The sequence below is a fragment of the Frieseomelitta varia genome, unplaced genomic scaffold (assembly GCF_011392965.1).
Source record: "Frieseomelitta varia isolate USP_RPSP 00005682 unplaced genomic scaffold, Fvar_1.2 scaffold_281, whole genome shotgun sequence".
NCBI lineage: Eukaryota > Metazoa > Arthropoda > Insecta > Hymenoptera > Apidae > Frieseomelitta > Frieseomelitta varia.
In genome coordinates, this window is record NW_025110014.1 from 1,898,006 (window position 1) to 1,913,297 (window position 15,292).

Consider the following 15,292-nt stretch of genomic DNA (forward strand, 5'->3'; position numbering starts at 1 on the left):
TTTTTTTTTGAATATCGTTTCAAATATTTGATTTATACGTTGTACAATAGAACGCAAACATGGACAAATGTTCCAGAATTTTTCCAAATTTTCCCAATTTGGGTGGAAGTATCGACGAATAAACTCTGCGAAAGATCGAATAAATTCGGTGTAACTGTGACGCGTATCTAATAGAAACTGGAGCCCCGCGAATTAACGTTAATCCTCGAGACGGCGTTTTGTTATCCACTTCGTGCAACTTCGTGTAAATCGAGACGCCAGTACTATCTGGTATCTAATTACCGGAATTATCTAAACCAATGAAATCTACGTGTACGCTCTAATCTCTTTGCTCGAACGATCTTATACCCACACGATGGCTCAGTTTTTTTTACACTGGAACTACCGACAAGTAAAGGATGCAATTTCCATTAGATTAAAGCAAAATTATTGAAGTACATCGAAGTAGAAGAAACAGAAAGTCTTTGTAATACAATATATTTGTAATACACAAGCTTTTACTTATACACTTTATGAAGAATCATTTAACCACTTGCGCTGACAACTGATTGCGGACCGTAACGAGTGACCAAACCGTATACAATAATTCGTCGTTTTCTTTTTGAACTCGTCGATGTATCACTGGATTGAAATTATTGAGAGATAATAAATTCATTATTTGTTTTGCCTATTTTTACTTAAATATACTAAAAACTGAGAAAATATTACTTATTATAATTTTGGAACAAAAAACATGCACAACATTCCAATGCGAGAGATATTTCAAGTGTCTATAGAGAATTATGGACAAATGAAGAACTGTTGGATGTTGTAGAGACAGTCCAAAGTAACAAAATGGACGTGAATGCAGCATTTAGAATTTCTGATGCGGAAGAAGCCTAAAAAAACCATTAACTTGGTCTAAACAGGAATTCTTCCAAAGAACGTGATATCTATGAAAGAAAAAAAAAAAACTTAACTCGTTTTCTCGAATTGCCACCCGGTGGGAACCACGAATAATCTAAAGGATAAGCTGAAAAAATTTTCTCAGACTGTTCAATCATAACTTCCCCCGTTTTTCAATCGAAAACGTACAAGAAGAACGGTTAATACGATGTAACACGATATCACTAAAACTAACTTCTGACAAACTACCTACATATATAACGAGATTGAAACGTAGGCCACCCTCTCGTTGTTCAACTCCCTGCGTTATTAAAATCGCAATTACCGCAAATCGCGTTTCGCCGGCAAAACTCGAAACTTATTTCCCCGAATACCCCGAGAAAATTGAAAAGTCTGGAAGGCCTAACGACTAAATATGGCATCGCGACTCAAATATTCATCGAACGGTCGACGACGAATGGCACGAGCGTTAATCGAGGCGAGAGTTTCCCAGCCGGTTACTCTCGCGGTTACGTTTAATCGCGGAGACAGGGTTGAACCGTGATAAAAATTCGAGTAGGAAATTTTCGAGCGGAGAAGAGGAGAGGTTATTCCCTCGCCGCGGGAGGAAATGTAATTTCTCGTGGATAAATATTAGCATTAGAGAGGGAACGGGATTTCTTCTTATTCCCTTTTCTCTCTCTTTTTTTCCCTCGCTCGGGCTTTTTTTTTTTCATACGACTCGGCTCGATCGAACGACGCGCGTCATCGCGCTGCCGCCGCGATCCATTCCGCACAATCACGGCGAATAATCGCGGCGAATTCAATCGAGAAGTTCCATTATCAGCGCGAGAACGGGCCAGGGAGTACCCACTTCCGTTAACAAGCGGCCCGCCACGATTCCGCGCTGAGAATGATCGCCGGCTGAGAAAGACCAGCCGCTTTTCTCAGCCGACTAATTCACCCGATCGCTCGACAAACTCGTTATGGAGCCGTTTCACAGAAACGTCAGCGTCTCGTCGCGTCCAAGGATCCACACAGTTGAACGAAGCGTTCGGGATTTTCAGAAATACCAGCGACGCGATTTTCATTTTTATGAAGAAGCAAAAAAAAAATTTTTTTTTTTTTTTTAAAAAAAAAAAAAAAAAAAAAAAAAAAAGAAAACACCGTAGCCTGATCTTCGTGTAATTTCTCTTCGTGAAATAAGTAACAAGTTTTCGTTCGTACGTTTGTTGTGCACGTGTGATTAACCTCTTGCGCACGTCGAGAATTTTCTCCCCCAAAATTGCAATATTTCCTCAGTTTCGAGTATATTTAAATACAATCCAGGCAAAATAAAGTAATAAATTTGTTACTTCTTAATAATTTCTATCTATAGTGATATACCGACGGGCTCAAAAGGAAGACGAATTATTGTATACGGTTTGGTCACTCGTTATGGTCCGTGAAACCAAGTTGCCAGCGCAGGTAATGGAAAACAATTGACAGTATGTCTTTTTTAACTACTCGTAATTTTGTGTGTGATCTTGTCAATTGGACGAAACACACGTTTCCATTCTATATCAGGCTGTCGCAGAAATTTCTTTCATTTTATAAATGTACAATATTTTTTTACTTTGATCTTTCTTATTTGATACAAGATTCGCGATCATTTTTCCAAAACTTCTATCGTTTGCTAGAAGAAAGAAACCTAATTCAAAATACAACGTTCCTCCATTTGAAAATTTCAGCTTTCAAATTTTGTTCGAACCTCTTGCGAATCAATGTTCAGTCGCTTCAATCAGGATCGGTGATTCACCGAATTTGTTCGTTACGATCGCGTGATGCACGTACGTCGAATGATATATACCCTCGTTGAAGGTCCATAAGGAATGAATATGGGAATCGGGAGGCGAAAGTGCGAGCATCTACAGAGTGGAATCTTTAATTCTCTAAGCAAACGTGTGCTCACCTATCTCTTCGCACCGCGTTCGCGTTCAAGTTCCCCCGCATAAAACTTCTCGTTTGCTCCCTTCGATTGCATTCCTCGTTCGTACGGTAATTTCAAACTACTTGTCTCACGCCTCCAACACCGTTGGACCGAGTGCTCTCCACGCGTACTACCCCCATCGCTCCGACGCAAACACTTATCACTCGCTTTTCTCTCTCTCTCTCTCTCTCTCTCTTGCTTCCTCTCTCCGTCATTTTCATTGAATTTTTGCAATTCTACGAACCGCGTCTGTTTACCGGATGCCAGACGCGATTCGCGACTCGTTCATTAACCCTTTGACTGCGAAAGGCGTATATATACGCTCTCACGTGTCTCTCAATATATACGAAAGGCGTATATGTACGCCCTTTAACATTTCGCGAGCTTTCACTTGAAATATATAAAAAATATATATCTACGAACTTTAAACGATAAACGAAGGCAAAAGAAATGGTAACAATCTATTACGTCATATTATGTTGAAAGATATTTTCTGAGCACATAATTTGAAAAAAAAAAAAAAAAGAAATCAAACTTGAAAGTGTGTACAACATCCGACAGAAAAGTAAATACCAATGACAAAGAACGTGATGTTGGTTTAGGTGCTGATCCATGTTTTAGAATATATCGTTCACACGTTGATTATTAGATTTACATTATCTTTATTATTGTCTCAAATTTGTTCTAGGGAAACATCGGTGACGGGAACCCCAGCTGTCTGATAAAAGATCGCGTGAGAACTCTCGTTTTTCCTCAGCTTCTGCAAACAGTGTTTTCAATTAATTCTGCCCTTCAAAATATCCGTTCCGTCTATATCACGATCGTAATTTCCTTGGGCCACGATGCCCTACCTAGGCAAGCCTAATTTATGACGCTCTCGAATATACCTTTCGTTTTTCCTTCCTCGAATTCAATAATATGGAAAATTGTCCATTTATCTCTATCTTTTTAACTCTTATTTTGTTACATTCTGGCTAGAGTCGTCGTCATTGCCTTTCACGCAGCAGATATTATAAAATCAAAGTCAAAATATTAATTAAACTAGTTATTTTTCAACGTGCGTAAGCTATGCTTTCCTTTTTATAAAGTTGCATCGAACAACACACAATTGAAAAATATATATTAGGAATGTTTCTGGTGATTCTGAAATCTTCAAAATTCCTTCACTCGTAATAAAAATCATTACAGTCTTTAATAACTTGCGCTGACAGAAGTTCTCTCGCAACTCCAAAGGCAACAAAAATATTCAAGATGGACCAAATTATCGTATAAAAATATTATCTCTACAAATGAAACTTCAACAAGCTTTGTTTTTTATAAAGTTGCATCGAACAACATACAATTGAAAAATATATATTAGGAATGTTTTTGGTGATTCTGAAATCTTCAAAATTCCTTCACTCGTAATAAAAATCATTACAGTCTTTAATAACTTGCGCTGACAGAAGTTCTCTCGCAACTCCAAAGGCAACAAAAATATTCAAGATGGACCAAATTATCGTATAAAAATATTATCTCTACAAATGAAACTTCAACAAGCTTTGTTTTTTATAAAGTTGCATCGAACAACACACAATTGAAAAATATATATTAGGAATGTTTCTGGTGATTCTGAAATCTTCAAAATTCCTTCACTCGTAATAAAAATCATTACAGTCTTTAATAACTTGCGCTGACAGAAGTTCTCTCGCAGCTCCAAAGGCAACAAAAATATTCAAGATGGACCAAATTATCGTATAGAAATATTATCTCTACAAATAAAACATCTGTCGCGAATAAAAATTCCTGTATATTTATGTAATATCGAGAGCTGGGAAAGGAAACGTCTCGAGACAAAGCTTTCGATCGAAAGTAAACCGGCAGCCCGTGCACCAACTTCGGTCGGTGTTTCAACTACGGAACGATTGGAAATCAGCCTTTCGGTTTGCTGTTTGCTGATGGATTCAATTCGAGACGTTATATCGCCGGCGTTCTTCCCCCGAAGAAAGAAAGATCGAGCGCGATATCCACGAGTCGGAAACTTCCCCGCCAAGGACTCGCCAGTCTCCGGCGAGTTTATCAATAACGAAAGCGAACGGTTCGAAAGGACGAGCACGCAGGAAGCTGCCTTTTAAAAGTTCCGCGGCAGACGACGCCGGGCGTAATGTTCGTGGGATAAGGAATATTGGGAATCACGGATCAACTTCGAAATGACTTTCGCCGAACCCCGTTCGCGAGATTGTTCGCGAGTATTCTTTGTCCCGACGGTCGCGCAACTGGATATTTAAACCCACTAGTCAAAGTTCCCGCGCAAAACAATCATTACGCAATCTCTCGGGGCAAAATTTTGATCTCATTTTGTTATGCCGACATGCAAGCGTTTCAACGACGCTAATGTCCGTGTTATTGCACGCAGTGGATTAACTTCTTGATTCGAATTAAAATTCGATATGACCAAAAAAATATTTATTCCTCCCACTTTCTGTTCATTCTGTTCACTACTTTTCCTATCATTTTTTTTTTTAACTTTAGCAGCTAACTCATATTTTTATAAAATTTACACGTTTATAAAAATATTTTATATGCTTACAAAATTGTAAGACACCCTGCAAAATTGCTGATACAAACGTCTTCGTTATACTTGTCGTAAACAATGTTACGTACAAATTAAAATGATGTGATTTTAATTAACATTTCCGTAAATTAAACGAATGTTTCAGCAAATTCTTAATTGAAACAAGAATAACGTAACTTTACTTGGATAAAATTATATTATAAGGCACTAACAAAGAAAACAAAAATAGTTTTCGTAATTAAACTAAATTTTCAAGTCTTTTTTAACGTTAATAGTGGTTAACAGTTAATCCTCCTTTACTTCGATCTTTCGACTTTTTTTTGAATAATTTCTTTGTATAACATTGAACTAAATTCCTCCACTTATATACCTAACGCAAGTATTATGGCCACGACACTCTCAACAGTGAAGAGATCAACGCAGTGGAGGGGGTAGCGTTACCAAAGTGGGGGCAAGGGCCGCCAGTTAACCACCTCTGGCTTTGACAATCCGTGTAAAACGGGCTCGCGTGCAGCGGAGGGGAGAATCTAGCCACAGTCACAATTAAAATAACTAATAAAACAGAGAAAACGCCAATCCGTTAGTCGAAAGCCCAAGTTGCTCAAATAAAGTACTCACTCTCATTCCCCCGACAGTGGGTGGAACTCGAGAGGAACAGGAAATATTCGAAAGGTGCACGCCAGTCGTGAGTGACTTTTTAACAATTTCAATCATGCGTTACAAAGTTCCCAAAACGCTAAAGCCAACTAAACGAGAAAAAGAGATCTCCCGCAGCGGCCGACAGACTAACGGAAAAACAATTTCCAGGGCAGAGGCATTTAAAATTCCAGCGAAGCCACGAAAGCGAAAGCCGCGGAAGAAACGTGGAGGAGCGAGGTAATCTCGGCGAGCATTATGTGTAGCATAGTTTCGCGTCGAGTTGCCGACGAATCCGCGCGGAGAACGAACGAGCATCTCGCGTGTGCACGCGGCTCTGTGCATCAGCGCCGGCTAATGTATTAGAGGCCGTTAGTTAAAGGTTGGCTCTGATGGCAGTCTCGTCTTCCGAGTGCCTTTTCTTGTTCCCGTGCGCTCGGTATTTCGCCCGCGTGCCGCGAAAGCCCGACTCCGGGTCGGATAGCTGGTCTGGATAGGCATCTTTAATCGATGAGAACGTAAGAGGATCGGCGCTTAACTTGGAATTAAGAGTCGAGGCGCGTGCACGTGTCGCGGACGCGGACGCGTGACGAGAATCGGCGAGCCGGTTCTTCCCCTGGTTTTCGCCTTGCGTCCGCGCGTGGTTTTGTATCGGGCGACGTAATGTATTCGAATAGCCGGTGGATTATCAGAACAGACGGCTGCCCTCGATACCTCGAATATTTCGCGCTGATCTAGCCGAATCTGGCAAACGACGTGGTCGCATTCTGGACGTGCGCGGTACTGTTTTTTGTCGAGTCCTTTGCCGATCTTTCTTTCTCTCGATAGCCGAATAATCTGCGATTTCAATTGTATTTTAATTCTAGAATTGTAATTTGTAATTAAAAATAATCTATTTGCAATTATTATTGGGTATTTTACAGACGTAAAACAATGTGCTTTTAGAAATTTAAATGATCTTTGTTTTCTTTTATTTTTTCTCGAGTCACGATTCTTTTTCTTAATAATCAAATAATCTGCGATTCTTGCATTTTAATTCTAGAATTGTAATTTGTAATTAAAAATAATCGATTTACAATTATTGTTGGGTATTTTACAGACGTGAAACAGTGTGCTTTTAGAGATTTAAATGATCTTTGTTTTCTTTTATTTTTTCTCGAGTCACGATTCTTTTTCTTAATAATCAAATAATCTGTGATTCTTGCATTTTAATTCTAGAATTGTAATTTGTAATTAAAAATAATCGATTTACAATTATTGTTGGGTATTTTACAGACGTGAAACAGTGTGCTTTTAGAGATTTAAATGATCTTTGTTTTCTTTTCTTTTTTCTCGAGTCACGATTCTTTTTCTTAATAACCAAATAATCTGCGATTCTTGCATTTTAATTCTAGAATTGTAGATTTATAATTATTGATATGGTATTTTACAGATGTAAAATAGTATACTTTTAGAGAGATTTCAATGATTATTCATTAAATGTACGAATAAAACTTTTTCTCTGGTCACGATTCTTTTCCCTGATAGTCAAACAATCTATAATTCTTCCATTTTAATTCTAGAATTGTAGATTTATAATAAAAAAATGACCAATTTCTAACTGTTGTTAAATATTCTACACATGTAAAACAGTGTATTTTTGGAGATTTATAATTATTCATCAAACGTACGAATAAAAGCTTTCCTTTTTTACTTCAACGTCTCTGAATGTTGTGCTTTAATCGTCGTTTTCTCGAAAACGTCACAGCTACTAATGAGATGTCCCATTGTAGTAATATTGAAATAAATAAATAGAAAAGATCTACGTGACAGAATTTCGTGCAAAAATAATTGCAATTAAAAATAACCACGGTGGCGACTCTGTACATAGAAAATACTTTGCCATTCCCTCGAGGATATAAATTTTATTTAAGAGAACGGATGAATAACGACGAATTTTCTTTTGATGATTAATTGGGAATATCTGCAATCAACGACATCAAAGACCTTGTTAAGTTATTATCGTAAGAACGAAGAAAGAACATTATCAGATTTGGCTGAATCAATTAAACGAAATAAAATAACGGCCGTGATCGTCCGTCAGTTAATCGAGTGAATTATCAATGGACAGATAAAAGTAAAGGACTGCAACGTAATCGAATAATAATATTGTTTCTTCGTTCGCGTTACTGAACCGAACGCGATGTTCCCGTTTCGTTAAATCGCCGCCTCGGGTTCACGTAATACATCTATTCAACGATGAAAGTAGAATCGTATTTATAAATCAAGAGAGATATTTAATTAGCGGATGAAATCGCGCGAGAAAATAGATGACCCTCGTGTCACGCGTAATTAGCATTTGCTCTAAAGGGGGAGAAGAAATTAGCCGTACAAAACGTTACTTAACATCGCGTTACCACATCTCTCTTTTAATCCCTCGCACTGCAACGAGCCATACCCGTCATGTAATGTTAAAGTTCAATTTCAACAGCAGCGTTAATCTCAATTCTCGACGCCAGGCATCAGCGAATGCAAATTGCGTGCTTTGCCTTACTGATTTGCCTCAGACACAGTCTGAAATGCCAAAGTTTTGTTAAAAATGAGAAAAAAAAAAATCTAGCACGTTTGTGTAAGAGCGTAGACAGAGATTAAAGATAAGATGAGGGATTAAAATATCTAGAACATTTTCATCCTATCTACATATTTAACGACAGAATTAACAAACAACGATAATGTATAAAAACTTTGATTTGAAGTTTGCACGATTTTTCATAAAATACATCCCATCGCTTTCGTTTCGTTTGTACGGAAGTTCAATATTGTAGTTGTTAATCAGAGTGTGGCAAAGTTTCATTTCAAATAAAAAAAATGACCTAGTACTTTCCTTTCGACCGAAAGGAAATTGTACGGTAGGAAATGAAAAAGTCTAGAATACTTCCAGTAACAACAATAACTCGTACCACAATTTTTTAAAAATTCGTACCACGTTTCGTAAAGTGCACGAATGAAAATTATTCCAATTATACCCACCCAAAAAAAAAAAAAATATATATATATATATAATGTAAAAGTCTTGATAAAGACTCACCGATTTTTCGTCGTTGCCTGGAAAAGCCCGGCGTGGCAGTCATCGCGCAGTCCGCGTAGGAAATCCCAGCGTGTACGGTCCTGGAACAGAGAGATCGTTCTCGCATTAAACGTCAATTAGAGATCGTTGGCGTCGCTGTCGAATAAGAACGGCCGATTTGACGCATCGGGCGCAGTTCGAAGAAGCATCGAGGCGCGCGGCTCGTGCCGTTGTGCTGCAAACGTTTGGCACGTGTTGCACCGGAACTTCACAACGTTTAACGGCCCGATAAAATCTCAATTATAGTCGCTGGCGTGTCCTATGAGCTGCTGGCGACCATGTACACCGACGAGCCACACGATCAACGAGCAAACGCGAACGAAATTTACCGTTTCCTATTCCACTTTATCCTCTTTCGAGTTCGTCAAAAAAAAAACAAAAATATCTGAGTCCTCTTAGACTCTATAGATATACAGATGTTCTGTCTCTGAATCATATTCGGTGAACGTAAGATTTTTTTTTTTTTTTTTTTTGAGTAGTTAACACTCTGATTTGTAATTTATTCTAAAGCACAATATTTATGAAATGATCGAATGTTATATTTTACGAAAGTATATATATTATGGAAGAATAAATATAATAAAAGATGTATAATATATATAAATATATATAAAATATATATATTATGGAATAATAGATAATATTTATGAAGATATGGAGAATTAATTTATTTTTAATGACAAGAGAGTCGATTTGATAGGTTTGTAAAATGTGCAACTCTTTCGTCAGCCCTTATTTATGTAACATATCTCTGTATATTTATTATTCTGTTATTTTTTTAGAATTTAGAATACTTGGAAATGGACTGCGTAATTTCCAGGAACACGTTCCACAGACGTGTCGTTCAGCCAGTCTACGTGTCGTTAGTTTAACCTTATTGTCAGTGTCGAGACGTAGAAGCGGACGTAAAAGTGGTACACGCGTGGATCTCCGGCGCGAAATGAAATATTTTATTGTTCCCGCGAGTTCGAAGTAACACGTACAAATTATAGAGAAGACGTCCATAAGTGGCTTTAAAATTGTCAAGTATCACCGTGGCTTTAGCGAGCTGCGAACGCAACCGAGGAGATAGAAAACTCGAGCGGAGACTCGTTTCACCCATTATAAGTGTTACAAACTCTACACCCTCGTTCTTATATTTATAAATACACTTGTCTTCTCAAGTACATCTTACAACAACTTCGACATTTTTGGCTTCTTACGCATATCTAGTAAATTATTTATTGGAAAGTAAAAATTAATAAGTAACGTTTCATTGTTTATAATATGCGACATTAGAAAATTTAAATCGATCAGGAATGCTATCTTCTTCAAGGATTTGTCTGCTAAATAGACAATTTCCACTACGTATAATATTACTTTTACCTTCCTCTTACTATCAGTAAAATCACTGGATTGAAGCCTCCTTGCTTTTTCATGTTTTGATAGAATAGTGTCACTATCATCAGAATCAATGTCCCCCACGTCTCAAAACAATCACTATCTAAATTATTTTTATATCGATCAAAAGCAAAAACAATTCATCGTCGCTACTACCTTCAAATAACTCGCTTCCTATTATATTTTTTCACACGATATACGAACAGAGGTGGCTAACTGGCGGCCCGTGAGCACACGCCCCCACTTTCCCGATCGCTAGCGCTACCCCCTCCACTAGCTTAGCAAGGAAATCAACAGACTGAGAGAGTGAGGCTCATACACGGCGAGAAAATTTCAACGTAGTGGACGATGAAGTGGAGGGGATAACGCTAGCGATCAGGAAAATGGGCCGCCAGTTAGCCATCTCTGGCTTAAAGAACTTTCACGCTTTCTCGCTACCACGGCCAGTCCATTTCTTCTCGTCGACTTTTCCTCATCGTGTAAACGGACCTATTCAGAGTTTGAGAAACTCTATTTCTCGCCTTAACCGGTTTTTGTTTCAGAGTTTGAGTTAAATTCAACGGAATTTATCAACAATATTTTTATCTCCTCTCCTGCCACATCATCAAATATTGTCTGTTCCTGAGAAGAGTACTCAGAATGCAACGCAAAGTATTACTTATCTATGCACGAGAGGAGTACACGGAGCGCAACGAGTTCAAACACTCGAAGTGACCTCTCACCTGATGTATTTTGGAGGATCTTCGAGCTCGTCGCTCACGACGCACACGCGCCGACACGGTCCAACCATTGACACGAGGAATTTGCGTCGGAGCGTTTCCGCCTGGCCTGGTTGTTAACGGCGGGCGTAATTAATGGGAGTGCGCGGAACTCGTCGAGTGCGAACTCCGGCGAAAATCCGGCAGGCTTATCCGTCGATAAAATCTCAATTAGAGGCCGCGACGCGACGCGGCACCGGGGGCAAGGTGTTCGCGAATTGATGCGAGAGCGGCATAATCGTCGGACAGATAGTCCGGGGGAAAACAAGGCGGCAGGCTTGGGAAAAGGGTAATTATCCCGCGAGCGCATTGGTTAATGGCGCGGCCGCTGCAATTTCAACCATGCACAATGAACCCCGGGGGTATCTGCCGGCGGATTTAAGCCTTTATGTAAAGATACCGGCGTGGAATCTCCCGCCAGTTTATCTCGCAGGGCGTTCAATGGCCACAGTTTCGAGGGGCCATTTTCTTTGTGCTTGCCACCGGCTCGATGACGTCTAGAATGCTCGCGTCCGCGTCTAAACGGTCCGTATATATAGTTCACGTTCACGAACAGAGATCGACGTGGGAGCAGAGCAATGATAAAGATCGAATCGAGTTAGTTTCTTTTTCTTTGTTGAACATAATTCTCGCGTGAAGGAAAATACTTTGTAATTCTCTTGTAAGTCGTAGATAGGGAACAAGTTAAAGTAAATGTGATACAACGAGAGATCTTTTTAGAATCACTTTCAGACTTGCAAGAATTAGTCTTCATTTTGGTCTTAGAATTGATAATTCATTTAAAATAATTAATGAATCATTTGCGATGGACGACGTCGATTTTTATATTATTTATTTTCCAAGTTTACGCATCGTCTTGATGCTTTTGCCAAAATGTCGTCTGAACTGTTAACCCTGTTGAGAGGAGTTTAGAGAAGCGTTTCAACGATCCATGCGAGCAGTAAGCAGTCCGCTCTCCGTTGTATTGACCGATGTATAAAATTTTCGAGTCTGCAGCTCGAACTTCAATTTCCCACAAACTACTACAAACTTTCGTTCGTCATCATCCTCGTTAAACGTGAGTTTCGTCGTAGCCTCGACACGATCTCGAAATCCCAGGTATTTCGAGCGGTTCCTAACCGGCCACAATCGGCCAGACTCGCGGAGTGGCCACGAAGACGAACGCCTGGCACATCAGGCGAGAACAGGAAGGAAGGAAGGAAGGAAGGAACGAACGACAATTTCCCTAAAGTGTTTCTGTGACTTATTGGCGGTGGGAAACCAACGCGTGTCCGAATCCCTTTTCCGCCTGGTCGCTAGCATTTTCGAGAGGCGAAATTTCAGCCTATCTAAGGGTGAATAGCAAAGCGCTCGGCACTCGGGATGGAAGTTTTGACAAATTGAAGCAGCTGCTGAAGGGCGCCACTCTCGTCACTCGCAGAATTTTGATAGAAGGTTAAATAAAGTTACAGATCGAAATTCGCGGTTCATCGGATATCACTTGAACAGAACTGCTGTGATTGAAAGCGAAAAATTCGCTTCCCGACGTCGGTGTCATTCGTGTGCATTCACGCGCGCTGGTGTTTCGCGTAAAACATTCGCGAAATACACGTCGCGAGCATATTACGGAGGAAATCCATTAATTCTGCAATATTTTTTTCATTTGTGAGAGATGCATTTCCTAATGTTACGGAGAAAATTATTTCGAGGTGATTGTATGATTGCTGCAATATTACATATGTATATACGAAACAGAAAATGATCGAGAAACTAAAATATCCTTATTAAGTAATTTATAAGACTATATTTAAGTCTTATAAATTACTTAATAAGGATATTTTAAATCCTTAAAATTTTTAAGGATTAAAATAATTGAAATAATGAAATAATAAATTAGTAAAAAAACTAAATAATAAATTAATAAGAAATATCATTGGAACAAAATTAAATGAAAACTATCGATATTAAGAAAAGTAATAACAACAGTTACAAAATAAAATAAGTAAAATAAATTAATTAAGAAACATTATTGAAACAAAATTAAATGAGAAATATCAATATTAAGAGAATACTGTGACAATTAACTTGTTGGACAGCCACGTAAATCAAGTGTGTAATCTGACCGTGGTTTCAAAGAATCGAGTCGCATATTCAAATCGACCAGAACCGCGATCACTCTGATTAGAAACACTGACGGACAATCAAACTTCAATCACCGACAATGTACGCCAATAAATTGCCCCTGTTCTTTGTACTATTGTTTCAACCTTCAATTTCCTCGATGCGATCTCCATCCTCTTATACTTCTCATATATTGTTTCTTGACAATTTTCTATTATATATATATATATAATAGAAAATTGTCAAGAAACTAAAATGGCCCTTACAACAGGCATGTCCAACCTGTGCTGTATAACCAAAATTGGAATAACCGAATAAGAATTTTATTATTTGAATAATTTAAAATTTGCAGGTAGCAACGCTGCAAATTTTAATCATGAATGCCTATGATGTCCCTTTCTGGGAATGCTTATATTTGCGAGCAGATTTTTTCCCAGAAAAATCTTGGAGATACTCTTCGTATTGTCACTACCTGTATCAAACCAGACATTGATGAACTGCTATCTAAAAAAACAAGCTCAATGTTCTCATTAAAAATTTTCATATTTTTTTCATATTTTTCCAATGTATTGTTTCACTATAAAAGTGGTTGCTCAATATCTTCATAAATAGATTATATTGAACTAATAAAAAAAAAATATGTATCCTAAATATAAAAGAAAATATAAATCCTCATAACTGATAAAAAAAAATATATAAACTGATAAAAAAAAATATATAAACTACGTGCGGACCTCGACAAATTTTTGTTGGCCAATAAGGCGCAGAAGATCTAGAAGGTTGGAACCCATGCCTTGGAAGAAACTAAAGTAATTCAAATTCAAATCATTCAAATTCCAGCCTACTTCACGATTTACGACGAGGTAGCAACGCTGCAAATTTCATAATTCATAGGATAAGATCTGCAACGAGAACATCATGAATTGGCTGCTTCGAGCAACGAGTTGTCAGCTCGTTGGCTCGTTGGTATTTGCCACGGTCCTTCCGATTTGAAGTCCACGACTTTTGTTTCGTTTCCACGAAGAGACTTGGAATTTGCGCGACGTTTACGCAGCGGGCCGGGGCTAAAAGCTTGGTGGATCGCTGAAATATCGCGGGGAAAATCCGCGCGTGGAACTAATTACTGCCTCCCCATCGAGTTGAAAGCGCGGAGCACGGGCAATTAATCATCACGGCTGCTTATCATAATTATTCGCGACGAAATTTGCATCGGAAAGCCCGCGAATTTTCACAAGGCGAGGCTTCGCTCGCGGCGCCCTCAACTTTCCCAGTCGACCGAGGTTACATTGACGTATTATTAACTTGTGTACCGTGCACCCTTCGCCATAGATCTTATGCAATTCAGTCGCGTAATTTATCTACACGTGTATCGCTGAAAAATTTGGAACCGTTTGGAATCGCCTTTCGCAAGATCCGAAAGGAATTTCGAATCGACGATTCAACGTAGGTAAAATTGGAAAAATAGAAAAATGAATATATGCGCGCGTACGTTCGACGAAACCTGCAGCTACATATTTTCTTTACAAAATAAAAATACTGCAAATCGCCACAGCACGCACATAGAAAATTGTATATATTCTTCCGCGATTGGTTAAATTTCCATTGCGATCGATCTGTATAAGTGAAAGCATACAAGGGGTGAAAGGAGGGGGGGGGGGGCGAAAATAAAGAATGGAAAGTAGCGCAGATGAGTAAATGATCAGACGCCCGTTTCCACGGGTTATTTTCACTTCACGCGTTCCCAATTCCTAAGAACGGAATTAAAAACCAGCTGGAGCCGTGAATATACCTCGCCAAATATTCTGAGCACTCCGATAATAATTCAACGGCTCAACTATTATACGTTTCACTCCAGATAATTTCGGCATTGCATGCCGAATACATACTAAAACCTATTAATAAACGCTACCTGCGAAACCTAGTTT

The 15,292-nt window shown here is 38.7% G+C and overlaps 1 protein-coding gene across 1 annotated transcript in view; it reads right to left on the reverse strand.

Annotated features, from left to right (window-relative positions):
• LOC122529236 overlaps positions 1-15,292 on the reverse strand; it is a 348,092-nt gene that overhangs the window by 232,918 nt on the left and 99,882 nt on the right. Inside the window, exon 3 of the mRNA XM_043655130.1 lies at positions 9,091-9,170. The gene's annotated coding sequence lies outside the window, so the exon portion shown is untranslated. The remainder of the gene's footprint in view (positions 1-9,090; positions 9,171-15,292) is intronic.